The sequence below is a fragment of the Mastigoproctus giganteus genome, chromosome 10 (genome assembly GCF_048544385.1).
Source record: "Mastigoproctus giganteus isolate SK-2022 chromosome 10, ASM4854438v1, whole genome shotgun sequence".
Classification (NCBI taxonomy): domain Eukaryota; kingdom Metazoa; phylum Arthropoda; class Arachnida; order Uropygi; family Thelyphonidae; genus Mastigoproctus; species Mastigoproctus giganteus.
This window is the reverse complement of record NC_143584.1, coordinates 44371735-44385427: the sequence shown is the minus strand read 5'-3', so window position 1 is coordinate 44385427 and position 13693 is coordinate 44371735. Positions and strand designations below refer to the sequence as shown.

Sequence of the window (13693 nt, the reverse complement as noted above, 5' to 3'; positions counted from 1 at the left end):
TATGTTCCTCAACACCTCTTTGTGGACTTCAAGGGGGGCCTTTGACACCTTATGGTGGCAGAGTGTCCTGGCGAGGTTCCGGGAGGCTGGGGTTTCTTCTTTATACATGATTATTTCAATGATAGAAATATAACAGTGTCTTCAGGCTTTTGCTTGGTCTCTAGGCTAGTTATCAGGGCTGCCCTCAAGGATCCGTACTTGGTCCAATTTGTTGGAACACGGTCCTTGATGGGTGCCTTTCTGTTAGACATGAGAAAGTCCTAAAAATCGCCTATGCAGATGACCTAGTGGTATTGGTATTAGTAATGGAATCCAGGTTAGAGTTAGAAGAGTCAGCTAATGAAATATTAAGTAACCTAAACTGTTGGTGTCTGACCCACAAATTAGAAATTTCTACATCTAAGACTAAACAAATGTTAATGAAAGGGTATTTAAGCCTGAATAGACCACCCACTGTTAGATTGAATAATAATGCAATCCAAATTGTAAGAACATAGAAATATTTAGGAATCATGGTGGATGACTGTATTAATTTTATAGCACATGCTAAATATGTGCTTCAGAAAATTAAAACTCTTGCAGGAAAATTAATCAGGATTTCTAAAATTGTTTGGGGTGTTGAGCCAACAACAGTAAAATTATACCACAGATATATCTTTATCCTGATAGTGTGTTATGCGGCAGCAGCCCAGGGTTTACGTGTTGCAAATTGCTTAGTTAAAAAATATGTTATACAGGCTCAAAAGTTCTTCCTTTTAGCCATATCTAGAAATTGTAGAACAGTCTACTATTCATTACTTTGTAATGAATAGTAGAGACTGAATAGTAGAGTAATTCATTACAAAGTAACTTTTCACTGCATTCAGTATTCCAGAAGGAAAGGTTTGCTAGCAAGAGTTGGAAACTTTGCATTGGATTTGAATTTGTTTTTAAAGGAGGATAATTCTAGAATTAGAGCTAAACTAATCAGTGACTGGCAAAGTGACTTGTCACAGGCAGAACTAGGTAGAACAACTTACAAATTCATTCCAAATGTCTCAAATTGCTAAACAATATAACATGGCTTAGTCCTGGGTTATATGTATCATTTCTATTATCTGGACATGGCAGCCTTAACCCGGTCTAAGTCCGCCCTGTTTTTGTCTAATTTTTAACCCTAACTCGAAAGTTGCTCACCCCGAAGAAAACTAATAATTTCCATAATTTCTACTCAATTTACAAAATTGAAACTCTCAATATACATAAACAGAAGTATATTCTTTGATTTCCTACCTTTAGCGCTCAGCAAAAAAAATTAATTCACTCTAAAACAGCAAAAATGTACGATCACATTTCAATTTATTAAATTTTGATGTTGGCAAAACAAGATCCAAGCTTTGAAAATAAAACGTGTTGCAGCATTAGTTTAAAAATTTGCACGTCAGCTCGGTGCCTCTGGCTAAAACGAATCAACACAAGCGGAGAGATAATTGATTGGTCAAGCTTACGTCATTAGCATTACCAAGGTGATCCAAGGAGAAAATGAAACTGTAAACAGCTTTCGTGGAAAACAAACAGTTGAGCATCATTACTTGCAAACACTAATATGCATGGCTCACTCACAACAGTTGCTTTATTGCTTTTCGTAATTGTTGTACGAAAGAATTGCAACGAATTGGTTTTGAAAAACTAAAATATTGCGTTTCCTTTCTTCAATATGTATTATCTACTAACAAAAAATCAAGGAAATTCATCTACTGGAAGCTATACTGGAAATGGAAAGAAAACAAAAGAAAAAAAACTGTCGTAAAACTCATCACTACAATGCACATTTCATAAAAAAAAAAGTTCGCTTTATTGTAATTGTTTCTAGAGGACTAAATCGGAACAGCAGTTTCATGGATGTATATTTGATCTTACGAAATTTCAAGAAAATATTTCTATTCATAGCTGCGTTATAAACTTCGAAAACTGATATCGAAGGAACTTCACATGCATCTCACCTGGTGTACAAACGAATAAAAAAAAAAAAAAATATGCAGCTAGTAACAGATTGTTCTCACAATCTGTTACTCGTAGTGAGGGATTGGGAAATTGTAAGTAATTGTTATTGAATACTTAAATATTTCCTTGATATGCATTCGATACCATCAAAAAATTTCTAGAGAAAAATTGAATTTTCATTATCACACAACGCCCAAAAAATTCACCATAAAATGTCATGTGTTTCAATGCTTGAATTCCATTCTGAGCTGCAAAGTTTTTTTTCCTCACTTGAGGAAAAAAAACTCCTTAGGGGAGGGAGGCCACCCTTTCTAGTTTGACCCTGGAGAGAGAGAGAGAGAGAGAGAGAGAGAGAGAGAGAGAATACCCTTTTGGTGGGGAGAAGGCCAAGAGATTGTCAAAGATCGAGAGAGCTAACTTTCATTTATTTTATTTATTATTATTATTTATTTATTTTATTATTTAAAAAAAAATTTTTTTTTTTTGTGTTGTTCTAGCAATCAATCCTGGATTGGGGCTTTCCTGGGCCGGGATAGTTCTTCTCCTCTTTTCTCCTTCCCTCTCTTCATCTTATACAAGTTTTTCTTTCCTCCCTGGGAAACTTGTTCCCCAGGGAGGAGGGTGTGCAGACAGTAGGGAAGGCTTTGCCCTCCTGCTAGGGACGAGTACCTGGAGGCAGTCATCCAGGTGATCAGTGCTTCCAGGTAGCCAAAATGCCAAAACATAACATCACAATACAGAACACACACATAAGCTCACAAACACAGTTTTTCTTTCCTGTCACTTTCTCTCGTGCGGGATGAAAAAGTTTTCTCTCTCTCTCTCTCTCTCTCTCTCTCTCTCTCTCTTGCCTTCCTTTTCATCTGTCTTCATCCAACATGGGATATTCCTAAGCAGGATGATTTTTTTTTCTTTCTTTCACGACACAACACACACTGGCCTTACCTTGACAGTGCGTAAAAACTGAACAGAGCAACGAGGCGGAGATGAACTTTTGTTCTAGGAGCCACCCATACGAAAACACACAAAAAATAAATAATAAATAAAAATAATAAAAAAAAAAATAGCATTGCAGTTCTAAGTCAGCTGCATCCTAAGATGGCGAAACTGCAATTGTTTTAGAGAACAATATTTTGCATTTTTACTTTCTAACATTTTGCTCTATAGGTCTGTTACAATATTTTGCTTCGTTTCTTTACATTATTGCTGTAGCAAACGATATCGGTGTGCATGACGTTTCATCACAGATGCTGGAGTTCTAATTAGTCAGTTCATCCTACGATGCGGAAGTACTAATTAGTCTGATTTTGGTCTGGCGCTCATTTGATAAAAAACCCAGAATAATTCCTCTGGAAATATTAGCTAGTGAACTGCATTATAAATTTCAAACATCGCTGTATTGCTTATCCTTTGAGTGATCGCATGTTTTCACCTTGTACAATTGTTTTATTGTGGACACTTTCTTCCAGTCAGTAAAATCATTATTATACCTATAAAGCAATTCATTATGTTGGGGGAAACCGTTTTTGCTCCTAATTGATGTAGCACTTTCGAATTTCGCAAAGTGGATTATTTGAACACAACATACATTAGAAGGTCGGTAAAAGAGTTGATAATTGGTGGGCAGCATTCCGACAAACAAATTTTCTGTTTATATTCCGTGATGACCACACGGTCAGAGATCCCGAAATAGAGAGAGAGAGAATACAAGAAACCGCACTGCATTTAGCAGTCACCGACTCATCTGCCAAAAACCACAGTAAAACAATAAAAGTAATGGGGAGTAGGTCTATTTGTCAGTGGAGTTTATCTGTTTATTGCAGCTCAGAATAGCTTTATGACCGTGGATAGTGAATTTATTCGGCTTCTGAACTAAAACAGAATTTCTCCCTTTGTGATGACATCAAAGCGTAACAAGCAAATATCTTCTAACGATACTTTTTGAGCAGCTGTTAGTCGTAATCTGTTAGCTTTGTATTGTTAGAAATATTACAGTTATGTGAACAATACACATTTCAAGAAAGAAAAATTCATAGCGGTTGATTTTTTTATTTTTTTTTTCTTTCTTTTGATGCACCAGTTTTCGAAGTTTATAACGCAGCTATAAATAGAAATATTTTCTCGAAATTTGGTTAGAATATCAAACCCAGGAAACTGCTGTTCCGATATTGTTTACTAAAAACAATTACAATAAACCAAACTTTTTTTTTTTTTTTTTTTTATCAAATGCGCATTGCAGTGTTATCAGTTTTTCCCATTTCCAACAGATGAATTTCTTTGATCTTCTGTTCGTAGGAGCAATACACGTTGAAGATAGGAAATACGATCGAATCAAGTGTCAGGTTTCATAAGCTCTAGGCTGGTTAGGGCGGGGGTAAAAAAATTAATTGAAAAGGCCTAAAAAAATGCATACTTGATGTCACATTTTTGTCATTTGTGTGAAATTCAATAGAAGGTTTTGAAAGTTTAAGTGGGAAAATTCAAGAAAACAGTTCTGGCTCCAACTATAGCGAGTTTCAGCTCTGTAATTAGAGTAAAAATTATAGAATTAACTTGCTGAACCCAGTTGGGGCTGGAACGTGCCCCAGCGGATGGGAATATATGGTTAACTATAAGTTATATATTCTTGCGCTGGCTGCTACCCCCATTGTGTAAATGTGGTATCCAGGAGATAGCTGAACATCTAATCTTTAATTATTTGTATCTCAACCTTAGGAATAACCTCCAGTTATAAATGTATATAATGAGGATGAAATGCCTCAATTTTTAGTCTCTAGGGAAACTTTAATGCTCTTTCTGACTGCAGAAAAATTATTAAGATGAAGATGTATTAAAGGAAAATGGTTGAATCGGTCTGAAATTTGATGCTAAAAGTCTGTTTAATGGTGTATAAATGAGATGTGGAATGCAAACTTTGATTCTGTTTTGAGGTCAACATGATTTGTTTACTGCTTTTTAAAGGAGTTGTGTCCTTTACCCGGCAACGTTGTTGACCCAGAATGTTTAGAATTATTAGATTAATGTGGTTACCATGTTTTGGTGAAGAGATAAATAAGTTCTGTAGCTGGTCAAAACCATACTAAGATTGACACTGATTGGTGTTGACGGACGTTGAATGTAAATGACTGAAGGTGTCTGGTTTTCTGCTCTTCGTTGGGTGTCAATTTGATATGTACAAGTCACAATGTACCACCATAAACTTTAATTAGACATTGCTCAGGATATATTCTTAAAGGAAGTTCAAGGTACTGCAGTCTGTAAACTGGCTTTGAATTTATTGAACTATTCATGCTGAGTAGTGAGACATACTGAAATTGGTATTGTGGTTTACGAGTGTGTTGTTCTATGGATGTAAATCAACTACTGTTCTTGTGTCTGGGCTGCACTCAGGCTATAGGAAAGGAAATGTTTACTGGCTGACATAGTTATTACTGTGTGATTTACATGTTTGTTAAGATACTAATAGCTGTTATATTGAGTTTAACAAGAATCTGACAGTGAATAGACCTGGTGTGGCTGACTTTTTTGAATATAATGTGTTCATTATGAAAATGTGGCTGAAAGCAATTGTCTGTTTGATGGGAAGAATTGAATGGCTAGATCAGTGGTTTTCAACTGGGGAGCCACGGCACCTTAAGGTGCTGCAACAACATTCCAGGGGTTGTTATTTGTTATTTTGGTTTTTAGGAGCATTAGCAATTAAGGCCATATTGCTCCGGGAATATGCAGTGGTCATTTCCTGACCTTTCCGCATCCTCCGTATTTGGTGGTCACAGGCTTGAACCCCGGTCTAATCAAGAAGCATGTGCTACGCACTGCTGCTCCTGCCCACCTGGCTACGGAGGTGCCCGTCATTCCAGGGATGCCACATAATTTGGGTTTAAGTTACTTAAACTCATTTTTTTAAATTTATATATTTATTTCATTATAAAAAGTGTACGGTATCTTTTTTAATTTTGTGATCTATAATTGATGCTTATTTAGTACCTCTATATAAAGAATAAAATTATACAGTATATATATAATTTGTATTATGAATTGTAATTTTGTTTATAGCTATATTATTGTAATAACTATCATATAACATATTTTTTTAATATTGTGTGTGTGGGCGCACGTGGAGAGAGAGAGAGAGAGAGAGAGAGAGAGAGAGAGAGAGAGAGAGAGAGAGAGAGAGAATTGGATCTAACAGGAAGAAAATTGAGTAGGGGTGCCGTTATTAAAAAAAAAGTTGAAAACCACTGGGCTAGATTGTTGAGGTTTTGGTATTTGAATAGTCGTAGATATTAATAGAATGGTAGCAAAAACTGGTTAAGCATTTTCTTTTCAAGACCGGATTTTATTATGTTACTTGCTGTCTGTAGGTTGTAGACTTGTATATAATTTTCATATGATACTGTTTGGTTGCTTGCTTTGCAGCTCTAATCAAATATGCCTAAGAATCGTAAGATTAGATTTTAAATGTAAATAGAATTTAGTCCATTATGCACTTATTTTTTTCTTTTGTAAACTTTTTGTATGAACTTTTGTAAACTTTTCTCTTCTATTTCAAGGAATGTCTATTTCTTCTTCCCTTTATCTTCTATCCAACTTTCCTTTCCGATCCCCATACTTCTCATTCTTACTCCACTTTTTTCCCTAATCACCTTGGGGCTCCCAGGCTTGCCTGATAGTTCCAGTAAGAGTTTCAGCTAAAAAGTAGTCCCTGGTGCACCTCCTTGTTGCCAAGGTTGGGAGTCAGGGGACCAGATGTCCCCTGCCTGCGAAGTCACCAGGTGCTGGAACTCAACATAGCACACATACTTGCTCACCTACATACATTACACTTGCCACCCTTGCCATTTACCTTTTCAGGTGCTACAGCAGCATACAGGGGGAACCCTGAAGACTTCAGTTAAAACAAGCACACCCTTGACACCTTGACACCAACTGAAAGGACAAAAGTGGGGTTGGACTTGCATAGTTAGGCTTTGCTATCCTTGTGGGCAACCAGACTCCATTTCAGCCTTCTCCATCTGTCTGCCACCTGGGCCTGACATCCTCCAGGCAGACCTTGATGATTTTATTATTCCCCCCTCTCCTCTCTTACTTTCTGGGGATTTTAATGGACATATATTAATCTATGGGGGTAGTGCTGATATTGATGGAAGGGGGCATGTCATAGAGCATATACTCTCTGACAATGACTTCTCCCTTCTAAATGTGGGGATAATTAGCGATATTAAAAATCTTGCTTGTACTCTGGTATAGCCACCAGGTCAAAGGAGTTTATAATAAATCATGAATACAAACATTAATTATATTTAGCAGTCACAAGGGCTTGAAGCACAGTTCACTCAAAGAAATTCTTCCAGTTGTCCCCAGTGGGAATTGAACCCAGACCTCACCAAATACCAGAAAAGGACTGAAAAACAAATTTCATAGTGGTGAAACTACCATGTGTAGGTGGGGTGCTTCTGTTAGGCACAATGGCTCATTTTGGATGAGCGCCTCCGTGGGCAGGAGCAGCAGTGCATAACACACACACACTTCTTGATTAGACTGGGATTCGAGTCCGTGACAACCAAATACAGAGGAAGCGGAAAGGTCAGGGAATTCCAGGAGCAATATGGCCTTAGTTGCTAATTCCACCGCATATTCCAGGAGCAATATGGCCTTAGTTGCTAATGCTCCTAAAAACCAAATAACAAAACAAACAAATGACATTTTGCATGTTCATTTAAGATCATGTGGAGGTATTTCAGAATCTTGTGGGTTGGGGTCATAATTTATAGCTTCCCTTCTGGAATGTGAATCACATTCCAGAAGGGAAGACTCTAAATCACAGTCTTTTAAAATGCACTGTTTGCTTGATGTTTGCGGAGCAGTCGGGTACGGGACATGATACTGCCAAGGGGGATGTCTTTGTGTGCGCACGATGTAAGGAGTGCAAGGAAATCAGGCGACAACTCAGCGTTGTTATGGGCCTTTATGAGAGCTTGAAGGACAGGGTGGATGCCCTCGAAGGAAATAGAGGGGCCCATCAAGCTCTCAGCTGCCCACATCAACGCCAGAGCTTGCACTTGGTCATCAGGCAACACAGAGGCAGCCCCCTAGGCAGAATGCGCTGGTCCCACAGGAACTAGTAGTTGTTGGTGACTCTATTGTCAGGGAAATGGGGAACATGCTTTGTAAAAAGGATAGGTGGAATAGGACCAGGGTATGTCTGCCAGGGGCAAAGGTTGATGATGTTGTAGAGCGGATATCATCTTTTAAGGGCACAAAAGGTGATATAGTTGTACACATTGGCACTAATGATATTAAGAGTAGGAGACCGGCGGAATTACTTAGCAAGTACAGGTCACTGTTGAAAAAAAGCCGTGAATTAGGGTTGAATTTGAAAGTGTCTGCAATTCTGCCCAGACACGATAGGAGGGAGTATATGATGAGAGCCTTGTCGATCAATTCAGCCCTGGAGGGATTGTGCAAGGCTCAAGGGGTAGAATTTTTTTCAGCCTGGACTGTACTTGTTAACAGGAGAGATTGCTTCTACAGGGATGGGATACACTTAAATAGAAAGGGGTGCAAGAATTTTTGCTGATGCTGTCGAGGCAGTGTTAGGTGGGTCGAAAAACTGCTAGTTGGGGGGGATACAAGGACTAATAGATTAACAGTAGCCACTGGCAGAGGTGGATGTGATTCTTGCACTGCTTCTATTGAAATGAGCAGAAGCCTGAAAAACAAGATGCAGGATATTTCAGAGACTGCTGGGAGTCATTGCGGTACAAGTAAACACATGGGTTGTGTTAGGGTAGCTAAGAATAGAAACAGGTGCATGTATACCTGCGTGTACACCAATGCTAGGAGGTTAGTAAATAAATTTGATGAATTTGAGGTATTGCTCAAAACATCAAAGGCAGATATTGTTGGGATATCAGAGACGTGGTGTCACACAGATATAAGTAATGCGGAACTGGAATTTGGGGAATACAATGTGTATAGAAAGGATAGACAGGACAGGAGGGGAGGAGGGGTTATGCTATTAGTTAAGAAACACGTAAAGTCCAAGGAAGTGAAGCCAGTCGACATCGATGGACAGGGCAGTGTCGAGTTAGTTTGGTGTGACATAAGCATAGGGAAATCAAAATTGAGAGTAGGAGTGTGCTATAGGCCTAATGACTCTGATGAGTATAATAAGATATTGTACAGGGAAATAGAGTGGGCCAGTAAATCAGAGAGTCTTATAATAGGGGATTTTAATTTCCCAGATATTGACTGGAATTTGTGGGTTGGTCACTCGCACACTAGCAAGGATTTATTTGTGGATTTATTGGCTGATTGTTTTCTACATCAGCATGTTTGTGAGGCAACAAGAGGGAGCAATACTCTTGATCTGATTATCAGTAGTGATTCTTCATGCATTAAGAATCTGCAGATAAATGAACCACTAGGTGGCAGTGATCACAGTGTGTTGAAGTGGGATTTACTCAAGGAGGTAACTACCATCAGAGGTAAAGGGAAGGGTTTTTGTTTTCGTAAAGGCGACTATGATGGTCTGAGACAGTATTTAAATTCTATACAGTGGGACCAACTGATGATGTTACCAACAGCAAACTCAAAATGGGAAGCATTCAAGGAACTAATCTTGGAGGCTACCAGGCTTTACATACCAACTAAGAAATATTGTTCAAGGTTTAGGCCTAAATGGTTGTCAGATGAACTAATGAGACATGTGGCAGAGAAGAAAAATGCATGGGATACATACAAATTAATAGGTGACATGGAAGCCTATGATAGATATAAGTTGGTCTGTAACCAAGTCACAAAGGAGATTAGGCAGGCAAAGGCAGACTACGAAAAATCCTTGGCAAAGGATGCAAAGAAAAACAGAAAAGAGTTCTTTACATATTTAAACTCAAGAAGGAAAGGGATGAATCAGATTGGTCCACTGGATATTGATGGTTCAACAGTTGAGGATCCTGCTCAGGTGGCTAACAATCTAAATTAGTATTTTGCATCTACATTCACGCATGAGGAGTTATTCAGGAAGGAGAATGACGTAGGTAAAGTAAACATTGGCAGTGAGCTGGATGATTTTGCAATAACTGAGAGGAAAGTGGAGGAGAGATTGTTGAGGATAAACATAAAAAAGGCACCTGGGATGGATGGGATCTATCCAGTTATATTAAAGGAGGCAGCAAAGGAAGTAAGCAAACCCCTAGCCATAATTATGAGAGCGTCTTTGGACTCAGGGGAGGTACCCATAGACTGGAGATGTGCAAATGTAACCCCAATTCACAAAGGAGGATCAAAGGCTGACACAAGTAATTATAGACCTGTTAGTTTAACGTCTGTTCCAGGTAAATTAATGGAGGCACTGGTTAAAGAAGCACTGCAGGATCATCTAGACAAGAATTCAGTTATAGCTCAGACGCAGCATGGTTTTGTTAAGGGCAGGTCTTGCCTGACCAATTTGATTGGATACTATAATGTAGTCACAAAAGAACTGGATGCAGGGAATAACTTTGATATTATATATTTGGATCTTAGAAAGGCTTTTGATACTGTTGCACATGGAAGACTGCTGCACAAATTGGAGCAGTGTGGCATTGGAGGCAAATTGCTGCTATGGATAAGGGGATGGTTGAGTGGCAGAAGACAGAGTGGTAATCAATGGACACTGCTCAACGTGGACTAATGTAATTAGTGGAGTTCCTCAGGGTTCAGTGTTGGGGCCGTTGTTGTTTTCGGTGTTTATGAATGATATTGATGATGGGATATCAAGTTTAATGTCCAAGTTTGCAGATGATACAAAGGTTGGCAGGGTTGTTAAGGACACTACTGATGCTATGCTGCTGCAACAGGATCTGGAAAGGTTGAACAGATGGGCTGAGAGGTGGCAAATGAAGTTTAGCATTGACAAATGTAAAGTACTACATATGGGAAACAGTAACCACAGAGCAATGTATCAACTCTGCGGTACTACACTGACAGTGGTGGAGAATGAAAAGGACCTGGGGGTAATTGTGCAGGCAGATATGAAGTTCTCTGAGCAGTGCAGACGAGCTGCAAGAGTAGCTCATGGTGTCTTGTCAATGATATACAGGAATTTTTCTAGCAGGGATAAGGAGGTGATTATTCCCTTGTATAAGGCAATGGTTAGGCCACATCTTGAGTACTGTATACAAGTCTGGAGGCCTCATTTCAAGAAGGATGTAGAGCTGCTGGAACGGGTACAGAGAAGGGCAACAAGATTAGTGAATGGAACAAAGGGTTGCTCTTACGAAGAAAGGCTTAAGTTTTGCAAATTACAGAGTCTGGAGACTAGGCACCGGCGAGGTGATCTGATAGAGGTGTATAAGGCTTTGAATGGTTTGAGCATGCTCAATGCCAATGGGATTCTTCATCTTGCTCAGAATAATCACCTCAGAGGGCCTAAATTCAAATTGAGGAAGGACGGATGTCGGATAGATGTGTGGAAATTTGCCTTTGGCCAGCGGGTGGTTGGTTGGTGGAACCGACTTCCATCACTTGTTGTTGAGGTTGATAGCCTAAACAAATTTAAAGCTCAACTGGACAGGTATTTCGAACGAACGGAGGGGTGAAATGGGAGTGGTGTGTATTTTTTTTTTTTTTTTGGCTGAATCTGAATAAGCTTGCTTTCTTGCATCATATGCCTCTACTAATGCTAATGCTAATGTGTGTTGGTAAACATTAGGAATTAATACTATAGTTATAAATTCAATATTCTTTAAAAAAAAAAAAAATCCATATGCAAGGCCATACTTTGAGTTGTACCCTGTGATATGTGCTGGGTTCGAACAACTTACTGTTATTATTTCATGCTTTCAAGTTATAAGGTCTCCAGATTTATTTCTCCCAAAATAATTGAAGTATACATGTGGGACTGCTTTTAATCTTACTGCCATTTTAAATGTTTTCAGATGGCAGCAAAATGCAATATGTCACATTAACTGCAGCACCCTACACAGTATACTACGTTTATAATACTTAAAATGGCATCCTTCATTCATCAAGAATGATCCATTATCTGATTTTTGCATCTCACCAGGAGAAGTCTGATTGAAATACATCGAGAAATGTCAGAAGAAATGTGTCCTTGTAGGCCTTATGGATGCAAAAAATGTTCGTAGCTGGGTACTTAAGTTTTGTGAAGGACGGGAGTCCTGCAAGAACGAAGCGTGTGAACCAGGATGTGGAACCAGTCATTCCTGACGCCCACGTCTGTTGGGTTGAGGAAAGGGTTTTGGATGACAGAAGATCACAGTGGATGAAATTGCAACAGCTACAAGCCATTTCTGTTGTATCCATGCATACCATACACCATGATCTCCAAATGAGCAGCAAAGTATCAGCTCAGTGGGTTCCAAGGCAGCTTTTCCAGGAAAACAAAAAGACAATCGTGCCAACTTGTGTGAAGTAGTTCTCATTCAGGATGCCTCAGTGAATGGATCTTTCTTTTCCTTCTTTGTAACAGTGGATGAGACATGGGTTCCAAGGCGCCTCAGTAGCCAGGTGGGAAGGAGCAGCAGTGCGTAGCACACGCTTCTTGATTAGACCGGGGTTCGAGCCCGTCACCACCAAATACGAAGATTGCGGAAAGGTCAGGGAATGACCACCGCATATCCCGGAGCAATATGGCCTTAGTTGCTAATGCTCCTAAAAACCAAACAACAAACAAACAAAACATGGGTTCCACTCTTCAATCCAGGAACAAAACATCAGTCTGACCAATGAAAGCACGACACAATATGGCCCTGGCAGCTTATGTGTCGTTAACTTTCATAACAACAACCAATGAAAGCACATCGATTCACCATAGCTGGAACTTGTGTTGCTGCAAGTGCAGAGAAAATGGTGGTTGCTCTTTTCTGAGATATTGATAGAATAATCCTTACACATTGTGTACCCCAGGGCACTACAGTGACAGGAAACTTGTATGAAGTTCTGAAAAAAAAAGTTCCTCACTTTTCAGAAAAAAAAATTTTCCTTTCAGAAAATTTTTTTCACAAAGACTGAATCACATTTGTTCTGGAAATGTGCAAAAAAAGTTTTAAAGAAAACAAGGCCTGGTGTAGCTGAGTTGTCAGGAGCGCGAGTACAATCGTACGCCCTCTTTGAGTGGACCGGGTTCAAGTCCGTGACTGCTAAATACGATTTAGTGTTTGTATTGATGATTTATTGTAAACTCCACTGACCTGGTGGCCGTGCCGGAGTATAAATAAGAACATTTCCCTGCCCTTTAAAACAAAGTTGAGGTTATCCCACATCCTCCATTCTTGTCTGACCTTGCACCTAGTGGCTTCTGGTTGTTCCCAATGATGAAGGATGCTCTTTGTGGCAGATTTCCTAGCCAACAAGCAGCTGCTTCTGCCATTTACCAGTGGATTGAACATATCTCTCAAAGAAAGCTTTGCCATGGCCTTCACAGCTTGGAAGAACAGGTGTGAAAAATGTGTGCAGTTTCCAGGAGACTGTGTTGAAAAGTGAAGCAAGTGTTACCTCTATTTCTTGTAAGAAATAAATTTAGAGAACTTATAACATGTTCTTTTTATTCAGTGTTACTCATATTCAATAAAAATGTAACTGGTTTAGTCAGATAAAATATTGTACTTTATGAACAGTTGCCCTTCATTTTATCTTTCATGTCAATTTGAGGTAACTTATAAATTTAATTAGTTAAGTGAATTAACTTTGTTTTTTGAAACTT

General features: G+C 39.0%; 1 protein-coding gene across 2 annotated transcripts in view; it reads left to right on the top strand.

Annotated features, from left to right (window-relative positions):
• The window catches only part of LOC150079006 (cytokine receptor-like), a 453754-nt gene that overhangs the window by 437152 nt on the left and 2909 nt on the right, over window positions 1-13693 (top strand). The gene's annotated exons all lie outside the window — the stretch shown is intronic.